At 37.4% G+C, this 12803-nt stretch overlaps 1 non-coding gene and 1 pseudogene across 1 annotated transcript; both read left to right on the top strand.

Annotated features, from left to right (window-relative positions):
* Positions 1–4772: 4772 nt before the first annotated feature.
* LOC143681960 (small nucleolar RNA SNORA32) lies at positions 4773–4897 on the top strand. The gene has a single exon (XR_013174994.1). It is a non-coding gene; the product is annotated as a small nucleolar RNA SNORA32 (small nucleolar RNA).
* Positions 4898–5474: 577 nt separating this feature from the next.
* LOC143680293 (ATP-dependent RNA helicase DDX50 pseudogene) lies at positions 5475–7659 on the top strand (annotated as a pseudogene).
* Positions 7660–12803: the final 5144 nt, after the last annotated feature.

Genomic DNA, 12803 nt, shown 5'->3' with positions numbered 1-12803 from the left:
TAAAGAAAAAAATCAATTTCTTCATGCCGAAAACAGGGAAAAATATTTGCAGCATGTGCTATTAAATATTAATATTTAATGAATTCTTACAAAGACCAAAGGATTGGCAGGAAAAAAATGGACAGAGGATATGAAAACAGATAGTTCATAAAATAATAGGCTCTTAAATATTTGAAAAATATTGACCCTCACCTCTAAATAAAACTATGAGATACTATGTGTTTATTTTATGTATTGCCTTATTAAATCATAATTTCAAAATTGATAAAGTCTGATAATTGTTTTATAAGGATGAGGATAAACAGGCTCTTAAACTCTTCATTGGAAAGACACTAGTGACATTTTTTTCTCTTAACCACTTATTTATTTAAAATAGGTGAATTAGAATTGTAGAAAATAGTAACATAGCAATTTTTAAATAAACAGTTTTTAAGCACTACAAAAAAAGCCATGAAGCAACCTCTGAAGCCTTATTTACGAAATCTCAATACATGATTTCTGAATTTCCTAAAATATATGGTAAGCCCTTGACCTAAAAGCTAAACGACCTTTTAATATCATATCGCATGTATGATATTCATGCAAAAGTTAATGAGGAAATGGGGTATAGCTTTCTAAAAGCTTTGTTCTCAAGAAAACTGTCAAAATAATAAATTTGAAACTTAACCAATCACAAAATAAAATTGTTTCCTAACAGACAAGACCGGATTATTTTTTAAAAAACAACTCTAGGTATACACAAAGTGATTTTCCTAAAAACTAGTTGATGCTACCTTAAATACCACCTATTTTAAATTATACCATCTCTAAATAAAGTTAATCACTCGAGATAGTTTAAATACACCTTCAGATACCAGAGGGGTGGAGTACGGGGAGAGAAACACCTCTTTTCCAAATGTAGCTATTTTAATTTGAAGCTTTTTCACAAAATCAGATCCAAACAGGAATGCCTAACCCACAATGACCTTTGATTACTTGCAGTTTTGGACTAGAAATACTCTGGCTTGGAATGTGCCAGTGTTAGACCATAGTGGCTATAAAAAAAAAAATAGAAGATGAGTAGACAATCGCCAGTCCAAAAGATACATGGAAGACATGTATTTGCCTCCCCAAATTTAGGATGGCAGAATAACAGCTAAGAGAAGCAATTAGATAAATCTCTAAGAAAAAAAAAGCTAAGGCTCCTACAGTTAACAGTCCTATATAAACAGTAAAAGTAATTGGTATCTTGATTCTTTGGGACCTAGTAATATTAGAAAGTGTACTCAGAATAAACTGTATTAGGGTCCTCTGTAGCAAAGCTCTAGCAGGAACATTCTTTTTTCAAAAACTAGGTGGATATTTATAAATTCAGTGGTCTGAATGGTATAAAAACCAAGAGTACTATTTTAACCCTCATTTGAAAGCATGAGGTAGATGAAGAAAAGAATAAAACATTCTCACAAGTGCTGAGGTATGAAATCTGCGTCAGTGGTGTGACACTATCATATATTTGTATTTTGCTTTCTGCTTGCACTTAAAACCTAAAAGTTTTAAAGCAAGCACCCAATACATCAGATCCCAAGAGTAAAGTAAAACGTAATGTGTAAAAATCAGTAATTGCCATCTTCTTTCTTTTTCTAATGTCTTAGCAGAAGAATTCAGGAGAATTTGGGTGAGGCAGCCAGCCAAATTGAATATGGAAGACAGGACACATTGTCTAAAGACAATAAGAAATAAAAATACATATATATATATTTATATATGAATTAATAAAAACATCACAAAAATGCTCCAAAAGAAGGCAAAGTACTCAGAAAGATAGGCATGGGTTGTCAAGATGTCTCATTTTGGGGGCATCCTCCCCATTTGTAAAACAGAGCAATTATACTTTGGAAACGGAATAATCTGTTGCAATCTTATAAATGGCAAAATATACATAAGATTTTCAATCGCATACAATAACAAAGTATAAACTATTGACTACAACATTGCAAGTGGCTTAGGACTCACACATACAGAAATTAACTAGCATCTGCACACTTTAAATCCACAAAAAGAGCCGTGGGGTGGGGGGTGGGGGGGGAAGAGCCACAGATGTGTATTAAATACAACTAGAAATGAAGCCCAGGCGAACTGTGCAGTCAGCTCTTCGGAGGACATCAAAACCACAGGCACACACAGGGCTGGGGTTTTCTCTTTCCTCCTTGTTTGAGGTATCCATGCTCTCGCTCATTTTCTGCTTTTGCATTCATGTTTGAGTAGATGTCATTTCTGCTAGTTTCTGTTGAAACTCGAACTCCCCTGGAAGGTGTTTACTCCCACCTGCTTCATCTGCTCCTTCAATTTCAAAGCATAGTTTTTTTAGTAGTTTAGGAGGATTGCTTCCTTCAACACTTCTTTTGAGTACACGGTCGCTGTTATACACTGTTCTAGTTTGCTAGCTGCCGGTATGCAATACACCAGAAATGGAATGGCTTTTAACAAGGGGAATTTAATGAGTTGCTAGTTTACAATTCTAAGGCCGAGAAAATGTCCAATTAAAAAAAGTCTATAGAAACGTCCAATCAAAGGCATCCATCCAGGAAAAGATACCTTGGTTCAAGAAGGCCGATGAAGTTCAGGGTTTCTCTCTCAAGTGAGAAGACACATGGCGAACACAGTCAGGGCTTCTCTCTCAGCTGGAAGGGCACACGGTGAATACGGTCAGGGTTCCTCTCTCATCTGGAAGGGCATATGGTGAACCCGGCGTCATCTGCTAGCTTCTTCTCCTGGTTTCCTGTTTCATGAAGCTCCCCAGGAGACATTTTCCTTCTTCATCTCCAAAGGTCTCTGGCTCGTGAACACTCTGCTTCATGGTACTACAGCATTCTCTGCTCTCTCCGAATGTCCTTCATTCTCCAAAATGTCTTCCTCTTTTATAGGACTCCAGTAAACCAATCAAGACCCACCCAAATGGGTGGAGACATGTCATCACCTAATCCAGTTTAACAACCACTCTTGACTAAATCATATCATCCAGGGAGATGATCTGATTATGGTTTCAAACATACAGTATTGAATAGGGATTATTCTACCTTTATGAAATGGGATTTTGATTAAAACATGGCTTTTCTAGGGGGCATACTTCCATTCCGACCAGCACACACACCATCTGATTTATTTTCTGGAACTCCTCAGAAGTCCCAAATAATTCAGCAATCAATACTAAGATTCTTGATCTTGGAGTTATTTTTGTTGGATTTGTAGACCATCTGAAATTTTATATGGACTCTTCAATGGTGATATATAGATGTTTCCCCCAGGAATCCGTAAAGGTGAACTAAAAAACTTATAAGGGCTTCAAGGAATGTGACATGTTGGTGACAAGGTAAGAGGTCTGGTGGAAACATACTGCAAAATATTTGTTTTCAGTCTCTAGCAAGGAGACCAAGTTATAGAACACTGTAATAGAATCATCTCCTGTTCTCTCATCAAAACACATTTGATTGGCTCCGCACAGCACGAGGATGGTCCTTGTCTGCAGTTACAATTATTTTGAATTTAGGGTCTATATTCTTCATTTTGCATCTGACAAACATGAACACACCATAATCTAGTAAATAAATATGATGTAAAAACAGTCCGAATTTTATTACCTGCTTTAGTTCTGGTGCTATTTTTAATGGTAGCAATTCATCCCTGTCTATCAAATTTTTAAAACACAGTCCCTGTGTCCTAAAAACTCCACATCTACAACTTTATCTTTTAGAAATGCGCCAACATGTGCTCATTTCATAGGCAAAAGGCTGTTCACTGAATATGAGCAAAAAGATTGGACACAATCCATTGGCAGGAGGTTGACTCAGGATATTTTTGTCCATACAATGAAAAGTACAACTTTATAGGTTCTGAAATGGAATAATCTCATCATATGTTGCCTAGTGAAAAGAAAGACAAAAACTATGTGTATACTATGCTAATATTTGTGTAAATTTTTGAATATATATATATATATTCATGGATCTGTAAGCATAGACTGACTATCTCTGGAAGGATATATAATAAACTGTTTGGGTTGACTCTCACGAGAAACTGGGTTGCTGACAGACAAGGATAAGAAGGAAATTTTTATTTTTCATTGCATGCCTTTTTGTACCATTTAAATACTGTACCAGGTATATGGACTCATTTTTCAACAATTAATTAAATAATTTTTAATAATACATACAACTTTAACCTTTAAAAAGTTATAACCCCGTACACTGTGCCATGCTAGCCAATAAGGTGAAAGGACCCACTTCCTTTCACCCTGTCGCTGCCCATAAGTGGTTGTGGCCTCTGTGCCCAGAGAGAGGTGCCCAGAGGGAGGTGCCTAGAGGGAGGTGCCCAGAGGGAGGTGGCCCCTGCAGCAGCAGTGAGTGATGGGGGGGCACGTCATGGAGCTGGAGGCAACCCTTGGAGGAGTCCGAGAACCAGAGGAAGGAAAGGAGAAAGAAAAGGTTTTCTTTCAAAATATAAGTATTATACCCTTTATGGACAAAAGAAGAGATTTCTCTATGCCAACTGAAGGTTAAGTTAGAAATAACTTACACCAATACACTGATAACTTAGAACTTACACCAGAATTTTAAGAATAAAATACTACATAAAGGAAAATAAGTTCATTTCCTCTGTTGTTGGAGTCACATTAGTAATTTGATTGTGTATAATTTTGTTTCATTTGTTCTAATAAGCTTCTTAAGAATTTAGCAAATTGCATAAAATAACAAAATTATTTTCATTTAGCTCCTCTTAAAAACCTTATAGGAAGTTGGTCATTACCAAGGCTTTTAGAATGCAGTTTCTAATTTGCTGCGGAATTGACAATAAAAAAAGCTTCCCACTAGGCTTTCTCTATTTGCTACTTTGCTAGCAATCCAGCCTATTGGGAACATTCTACCCTTTGTTTAATTTCCATTGCTTGCATCACTGCTTAATAGAAAGAATGTAAAGTATTATCTTTCACTCACTTTACTTTTTTTTGTGCTATGTCTTTGAATTCTGTTAATGGCTATTGGACAGTTCAGCCTAGGCTCTTTCACTTTGCCCAGCTAATCCAAGTGATAACAACCTTGCTGGGATGCTATTAGGCCATGTTATGATTTCTGTGAAATAAATAAGTTATTATATAGAACTGTCTTAACAGTTGTGGATTCCTTTTAAGAGAGGTTATCTTGAAGATGAATCTTGCCTCAAAGCTTTAAAGGGACTAAGGTGACTTGGAACAGTGGAATAAAACTCAACATGCACAATACCTTAAATAAAAATTTATTGACTTAAAGAAAATCTTACAGGAAATGACACACGGCCCTAGCCGGTGGCCGCCTCACTCCCACTTCCTTTCACCCTGTCGCTGCCCATAGGTGGTTGTGGCCTCTGTGCCCAGAGAGAGGTGCCCAGAGGGAGGTGCCCAGAGGGAGGTGCCCAGAGGGAGGTGGCCCCTGCAGCAGCAGTGAGTGATAGGGGGGCACGTCATGGAGCTGGAGGCAACCCTTGGAGGAGTCCGAGAGCCAGAGGAAGGAAAGGAGAAAAGAAATCCCATATGTGAGTCTTTGGAAAGTTACTTAACTTCTAACCACTTCTGTCTCCTCACCCGCAAAATGGCAAAGAACTTTCAGATGTCAGAATTTCGGATAAGGGATTGGGTTGTTGTGAAGATTTAAATGAAATAAGCTGAAAACATTACACACTGCTGGAGTGACAGAAGGAAGTCGAGGCACGATTATGACTCACATGAGAAATCAGAAACAAAAGAAAAGGGTGTTACAGAAGACCTGGATGTTCCCAAGTCCAAAAAAAGCTAAAATGAAAGAGACGCTAAATGGTGACGCTGAAGAAGGATTTAGTGGACATTCAAATGAATTCTCTAATTCTCATATATCAAAAAGAAAAGATTTGCCAAATGTAGATATTGACGAATTTGAAAAAAAAATCAAAGCAATTGACATCCTTAGGTAGTTCCACCCATAAATCAAGTGATAATAAACTGGAGGAGGCCCTAACATGTGAACAGAAAGAAGTCATCTCCAATTTTCCTATCCCTGAAGAAAATATAAAACTTCTGAAAGGTCGAGTGCTGACATCTCTCTTTCCTATTCAGGTTAAGATCTTTGATCCTGTATATGAAGGAAAAGATTTAACTGCTCAAGCACAGACATGAACAGGGAAGACATTTTCTTTTGCCATCCCCTTGATTGAAAAACTCCAAAGAAATTGAGACAATTTTTAAAAGCCACTCACCAAAGGTACTTGTTTTAGCTCCAACAAGGGAACTGGCAAACCAAGCAGCCAAAGACTTCAAAGACATAAGTAGGAAACTCAATGTGGTGTGCTTTTATGGTGGAACATCATATCAAAGCCAGATTAATCATATTTGAAATGATATTGATATAACAGTTGGGACCCCTGGTCATATCAAGGAGTGGCCACGTGGACCTTTCAAAACTGCACCAGTTGTGCTTGATGAAGTGGATCAAATGTTAGATTTAGGTTTTGTTGAACATGTTGAAGGTGTTATCCATGAACCCTACAAAACTGCTTCTGAAGACAATTCTCAGACTTTGATTTTTTTCTGCAATTGCGCAGAGTGGGTATCAAAGTTGCAAAAAAAATACATGAAATCCAGATTTGAACAAATTGATCTTGATGGAAAAATGACCCAGAAGACTGCAAATACTGTGGAACACTTGGCCATCCAGTGCCACTGGTCTCAGAGGCCAGCAGTTATTGGAGATGTCCTTCAAGTTTGCAGTGGAACTGAAGGGGGGGCTATTATTTTCTGTAGAGACCAAGAGGAATGTGACTGAAATGGCCATGAATCCACACATAAAACAGAATGCTCAGTGTTTCCGTGGGGGACACTTAACAATCACAAAGGGAAATTATACTTCTAGGCTTCAGAGAAGGTCCTTTTAAAATTTTGATGGCAGCCAATGTTGCTGCCCATGGTTTGGACGTTCCTGAAGTTGACCTGGTGATTCAAAGTTCCCCTCCACTGGATGTTGAGTCTTACATTCATCACTCTGGACGCACAGGTAGAGCCGGTCAGATAGGGATCTGTATATGTTTTTATCAACCAAGAGAAAGAGGTCAATTAAGATATGTGAAACAAAAAGCAGGATTTACATTTAAACATGTAGATGTTCCTTCTATGATAGATTTAGTTAAATCTGAAAACACAGATGCCATCAGGTCTCTGGCTTCTGTTTCTTACGCTGCTATTGATTTTTTCTGACCATCAGCTCAGGGAGTGATAGAAGAGAAAGGAGCAATGGATGCATTGGCTGCAGCATGAGCACACATCTCTGCTGCATCAACTTTAGAACCATGATCTTTATTCACCTCTGATAAAGGGTTTGTGACGACGACTCTGGAAAACCCAGAAGAAATATAGGATGCGACCTGTGCTTGGAAAGAGCTTCACAGAAAGTTGGATAGAAATGCTGCATCCCAAATTATCAGAAGGTGTTTCCTAAAGGGAAATATGGTGATTGCTTTGATGGTCCCACATCCTCAGAAAGGTTACAGGCAGAGTGGCGTGACTCAGACTGGATACTCTTAGTGCCAGCCCAATTACCTGAAATTGAAGACTACTATGCTGGAAATATGTCTTCTAGTTCCAGACAGAGGAGTGGGTGGTCAGGGGGCAGATCAGGCTGATCAGATGGCTGATCTGGTGGCCGGTCAGGTAGACTGAGTCAACAGGGGAGTCGGTCAGGAAGCCGGCAGGACAGTCGAAGAAGTGGGAATAGAAATCGATCAAGAAGTGGGGCCACAAATGGAGTTTTGACTGAGCACATGATAGTTCGTCTACCAGTGTGAGCTGGCCTATTTCTGCCTAATCGCGTACATCACTCACCACAAATTGGGTCATCATAGTTGAGGTATGTATCGGATATTTGCAGAGAAGTTTTTCGTATTTTTTAAAGTATTTCACAGGAATGGTTATAAACAAATCTACTTATCCGGTTATACCTTTGAATAAAAAAGAAACTTACTGTCTCTTTAAAAAAAATAGCTTTGTAGGTCTTTAGAAAAAACACATTAAAAAGGATTGTATAAAGGCTAGAATATATTGGGTAGATGGAAATACTAGCAGTCAATGAGAGGGAGTGGTAAGGGGTATGGTATGTATGAGTTTTTTCTTTTTTCTTTTTATTTCTTTTTGTGAATTAATGCAAATGTTCTAAGAAATGATTATGGTGATGAATATACAATTATATGATGATTCTGTGAGTTATTGATTATATACCAAGAATGGAATGATTATATTGTAAGAATGGTCATGTTTGTATGTTGTTATGTTTTAAACAATTAAAAAATTAAATTTAAAAAAAAGGATTGTATAATATTCCACCCTACTTCTATAGGGTTTTTTGTAGTGTGGTACATCTATATTCATAAATAAAAATTCCTCTAAATCTGTTTTAGCAATTTATTAATGTGAACAATTTTCTGAGTCTATCATAATCATCTGCATAATGACAGTCATTTTAGTCACAAAAGTTTAATTTTTAACATAAATACCTAAGAAAACTGATCTGTAGTAATGTAGTTTATGACTATAATGATCTGTAATGTAATTCAAGAAAATGTGATGACAATTATTTTTAATATGTGATAATTATTGAAAATAAACATAAAAATATAATAAATTCTATTAAGATAATGTTCAAGGTATCTACAGATGAAATATAAAATCTGTTAGGAGAAAACCACAAATGTGTGGCAATTAACCTAAAATGGTGAAAATATCATATGGAAAAACTTTATAAGGAAAAACTGAAAAACTCTATAAAAAGATTTTATAATATGTTTCACTAGATTTAATTCCCAGGATTTCAGTCCCCTATTTCCTACCTCAGTTTTTGTGTGAGAGATCTCCACCAGATGGAAACCAGAACCCTGGTGAATGTGGCAATTTCTTTATCCTGCCTAACTTCTAAAAGCAAACTTTGGTGGAGTAAATAATCCTTAAGAATGTCAAAGTAAGCAACCAGAAAAATTTCAAAAATTCAAAAATATCCATTTATTGGCATAGCTGCCATGTGAGTAATGAACATCTCCTGAGTTTAATATTATATTATGGTCACTGCTATAAAGAAATAACTGAATGGGGAGACACACACACTCAACCTTGTACATAATATGAAAGAGCTGATTAGCAAGGATTGGACAGGGGTGCTAACAGATTCAAAATGTGATAGGAGCTCAGAGGAGAGAGAAATCAAATAGGACCAAGGGAACTTGCAAAGGCCTCAAGCCTTCATCAAGATGCTATAAATAGGAAGGATATTTAAAAAGAAAACCAAAAAGAAAAAGAAAAATCTTAATCCGGGTTAAAAGATATAAAGCTAAAAATTTATGGACCAAGGCTGAAATCAGTTTACTTCAAGTGAAAGATGTATATTCAAAAATGGTAGATAGGGCAACCTAAGTAGAAAGAGAGCAGACTATGGGGACTTTGGAAGCTGAGCAAATGAAGAAACCTTTCCAAGGCCACGCTGTCAGCAAGAGCCCATGCCAGCACACGCAGCTAGGGCAGTCTCAGGCTGCAGCCTACGCAGAACAGTTGCATTATTTGTACACAAACTTCTACCTCCAAAATATTTTCCAAAATTTACAGAGCAGTGAAAAAAAATTATTTCCAGAAGCAGCAGCTGTTTTGGTGGAATGATGGGTCTATCGATGAAAACATTTTCTTTAACTTTTTTCCTCACTATCCCCTATTATGAATCCACCTCCAAATCAGACCTGCCTGCAACAGGTTCCCATTGGGCAGAAATGCTCTTTTTCTCATCTTCGCTGGCTGCTGTTCCACCTGAAAAGCAAGCACTCCTTCCTCCTGGCTTCAGTACGAATTCTACCTTACCCTTCAATAATAAGATCCCAGCATGTTCTGCAGTCTGTCCCGTTTTCTCAAGCCCACACGTTTTTCCTCTGAATCTTTTTAGTACTTACAATTTATATCACATAAATGAATTCTTAATTATATAATAGCTTGTGTTCTCTAATTTTTCATGTCACTCTGATTCACAGTATCTTACTAAGAACACTGTATGTATAGGAATCACAATGCATTTCTTTCTGTATCCCCCACATCTCTATAGATACATATTAATTTTATTACTCTTTTTTCCATTTCTGCAGCTTTACTCAAATGGCCCCATGGGTCAGAAATACTAATGGCCAACGAGTGCAGTGTCTTCAGTATGCTCTCCTGGGAGAGGAGCTGAATAGGACATGAAACTAGGAACATCTTGTAAATTTCCAAGTCACTTAACCTTTCCAAGATGATCTCATTGAAGCACAAAGGCAGATAATACAGAGAGCTAAAGTAATGAAGGTGGGTTTTTCCCTCTGCCCTTTTTTCTGTTAGAAAAACACAAGGAAATGAATTATGAGTTCTAAAACATGAAATGTTCAATTCAACCACTTCAGAAAAATAAGCATATTAAAGGGCAATGTTTACTTAAAAGTTTTCTCCTAGCAGCATCCAAAATTTAAAACCCAGATGAGTCACAAGTCTGTCTATGTTTAATTCAGGGACCACAACTAGTCCAAGGTCAGCTAGGGCCCGTGCCAGAGTCACTACAAAACTGATAGGCAAAATAGTGACCCACCTAGCAGCTCATAACATTCCTTTAAAGAATAAAATAGTTTCAGGGTTACTGAACAGTCAGTTGAGTAGTTAACAATGGATTAATTTGATAGTTGGCTCGAATTTAAAATATTTCATTAGGAAAAATATTGGCTGAAGCATTAGTTACTGACATTCTTGCAAAATGCTTTGTGAAATACCTTTCTGTTTCTTTGTCTTTTTATTTTATTTTTTTAGTTTTTGGAGCAATGGAAATGTTCTCAAATTGATTGTGGTGGTGAATGTATCTTTCTATTTTATCTTTTAACAACTTTAGACATACACATGTCTGGGGTAAGAGGATTTAAAGGCAGGTTTAAAATGCTAACAAGTGCTTACAACTCTTCCATTGAAGACTGGCATTTAACACCTTCTCATGGGGACACAAATTCTCTTTATTCTCAGGTGACAATTCTGACAGGTCAGGAAATACAGAAAAGTTTTGATAGATAGAAAAATTGATCTTCATCATCTCACAGTCTCTTGAAACTACTCAGTAGGTCATTTAGTGGTGGCCGCAGTGTTTGCACCAGCACAGCAAGCAGCGCACACTGAAGTATCTTATAACATGAGTCGTGAACTAAAGAGGCTACACCTGGAATTAAACTGCTTGCAACACCTAATTAAACAGGTAAATCCTTTAAGTCCACAGTTCCCGCAGCATGATTTTTGGGTGGAGAGTAGAGGTGTCGAAGAAGAAAAAAAAGTGCAATTAAAAAAGAAAGAAAGCAAAAAATAGAAGCCATGGTGCCTATATACAGAGGAATTTACACTCTAGATAGGAAAAATATTTAATCATCCTTTCAGGGTGAAGTAAACATTTATATAAATTTATATCAAACAATGTATGCTTGTGCTTACACAGAGTGAGGAATGGTCAGTTGATAACTTAACTTAGAAAGTCTGTCTACTTATCAGCTTTCCCTTTCAAATTCCACCAGCCATTACTTCCGTCACTAAGAGTCAAGGGTGTTAGCACACTTACGAATACTAAAGAAAATGTGCTATTATTTAAAGATTAATATTTGTCATTATTTTAAACAGATCTAAAATCAGGCCATCCTATAGTGAATCTCGCCAGGTAACAAACTCCATCCATAAACGTGGGGCTTCCAATCAGTTTTAGCATCTGTATTAGGGTTCTCTAGAGAACAGAACCAGCAGGAGAGATCTGTAAATATGAGCTGTATAACGGTGTCTCATACAACCATGGGGATGGAAGAGTCCGAAATCCACAGGGCATACTATCAAGCTGGCAGCTCTGATGAAGCATCTGGAAGAACTCCACAGGAGAGGCTCACTGGCTGAACAGTGAAAGAGTCTCTCTTCTCCCTTAAAAGTCTCCACCTGATTGGATTATCTCATTATGGAAGGCACGCCTTAGTTGATTGCAGATGTGATCAGCCTCAGATGCGATCAGCAGACCGATGATTTAACATCGGGTTTATCAACCAGCCATGAAATATCCTTGCAGCAATGGTCAGGTCAGTGCTTGCCTGACCACACAACTGGGCATCAGCACTTGGCCAAGTTGACCCAGAACCCAACCATCACAGCTTCCTACTCTTAAAGATGAACAAACAGCCTAAAATAATGAAGCATTTGAGGAAATGCACTATTACTAAAGACAAAAGATAAGTAAAAGGGAGGAAAAACAGTCTGGGCAGAAAGAAAGAAACTTAAAAACAAAGCAACCACTAGAAATCTTCTGGGAGGAACTCCTGAAGGCCATCATGATAGCGTAACAGGAACTTGATTTATTCTTCTGTCTCAAAGGCCTGGAAAACTGGTTATGAAATGAGAAAAGAGATAGAAAACAAAATGGCGTTCCCTTGGCTAAGAGATCTAAAATGGAGCTGGGAGGGTATTCAGGAAGTTCCTCTTATACACCTCTCAGCCAGATATCACAAGCCGCCGAAGTAAGCAAAATCAAAAGCAGCATATTTCTGGAGACGTCTGGATGTCATGAACCAAGCTCAAGATAAAGAATTAGAAAACTGTCTAATTTGAAGAACATTTGGAAAGCCCCAAAATATCTTTATGAACAACTTATGCAATCTCTTTTCTTTAAAAAACCCTTGCTTAGGGATTGAGAAAATCTTCTCAACCAAAAGGGGGAAGAGCGAAATGAGACAAAATAAAGTGTCAGTGGCCGAGAGATTCC

The sequence above is a fragment of the Tamandua tetradactyla genome, chromosome 4 (assembly GCF_023851605.1).
Source record: "Tamandua tetradactyla isolate mTamTet1 chromosome 4, mTamTet1.pri, whole genome shotgun sequence".
Classification (NCBI taxonomy): domain Eukaryota; kingdom Metazoa; phylum Chordata; class Mammalia; order Pilosa; family Myrmecophagidae; genus Tamandua; species Tamandua tetradactyla.
Note: the sequence above shows the minus strand (reverse complement) of the source record. Positions and strands in the feature narration are given on the sequence as shown.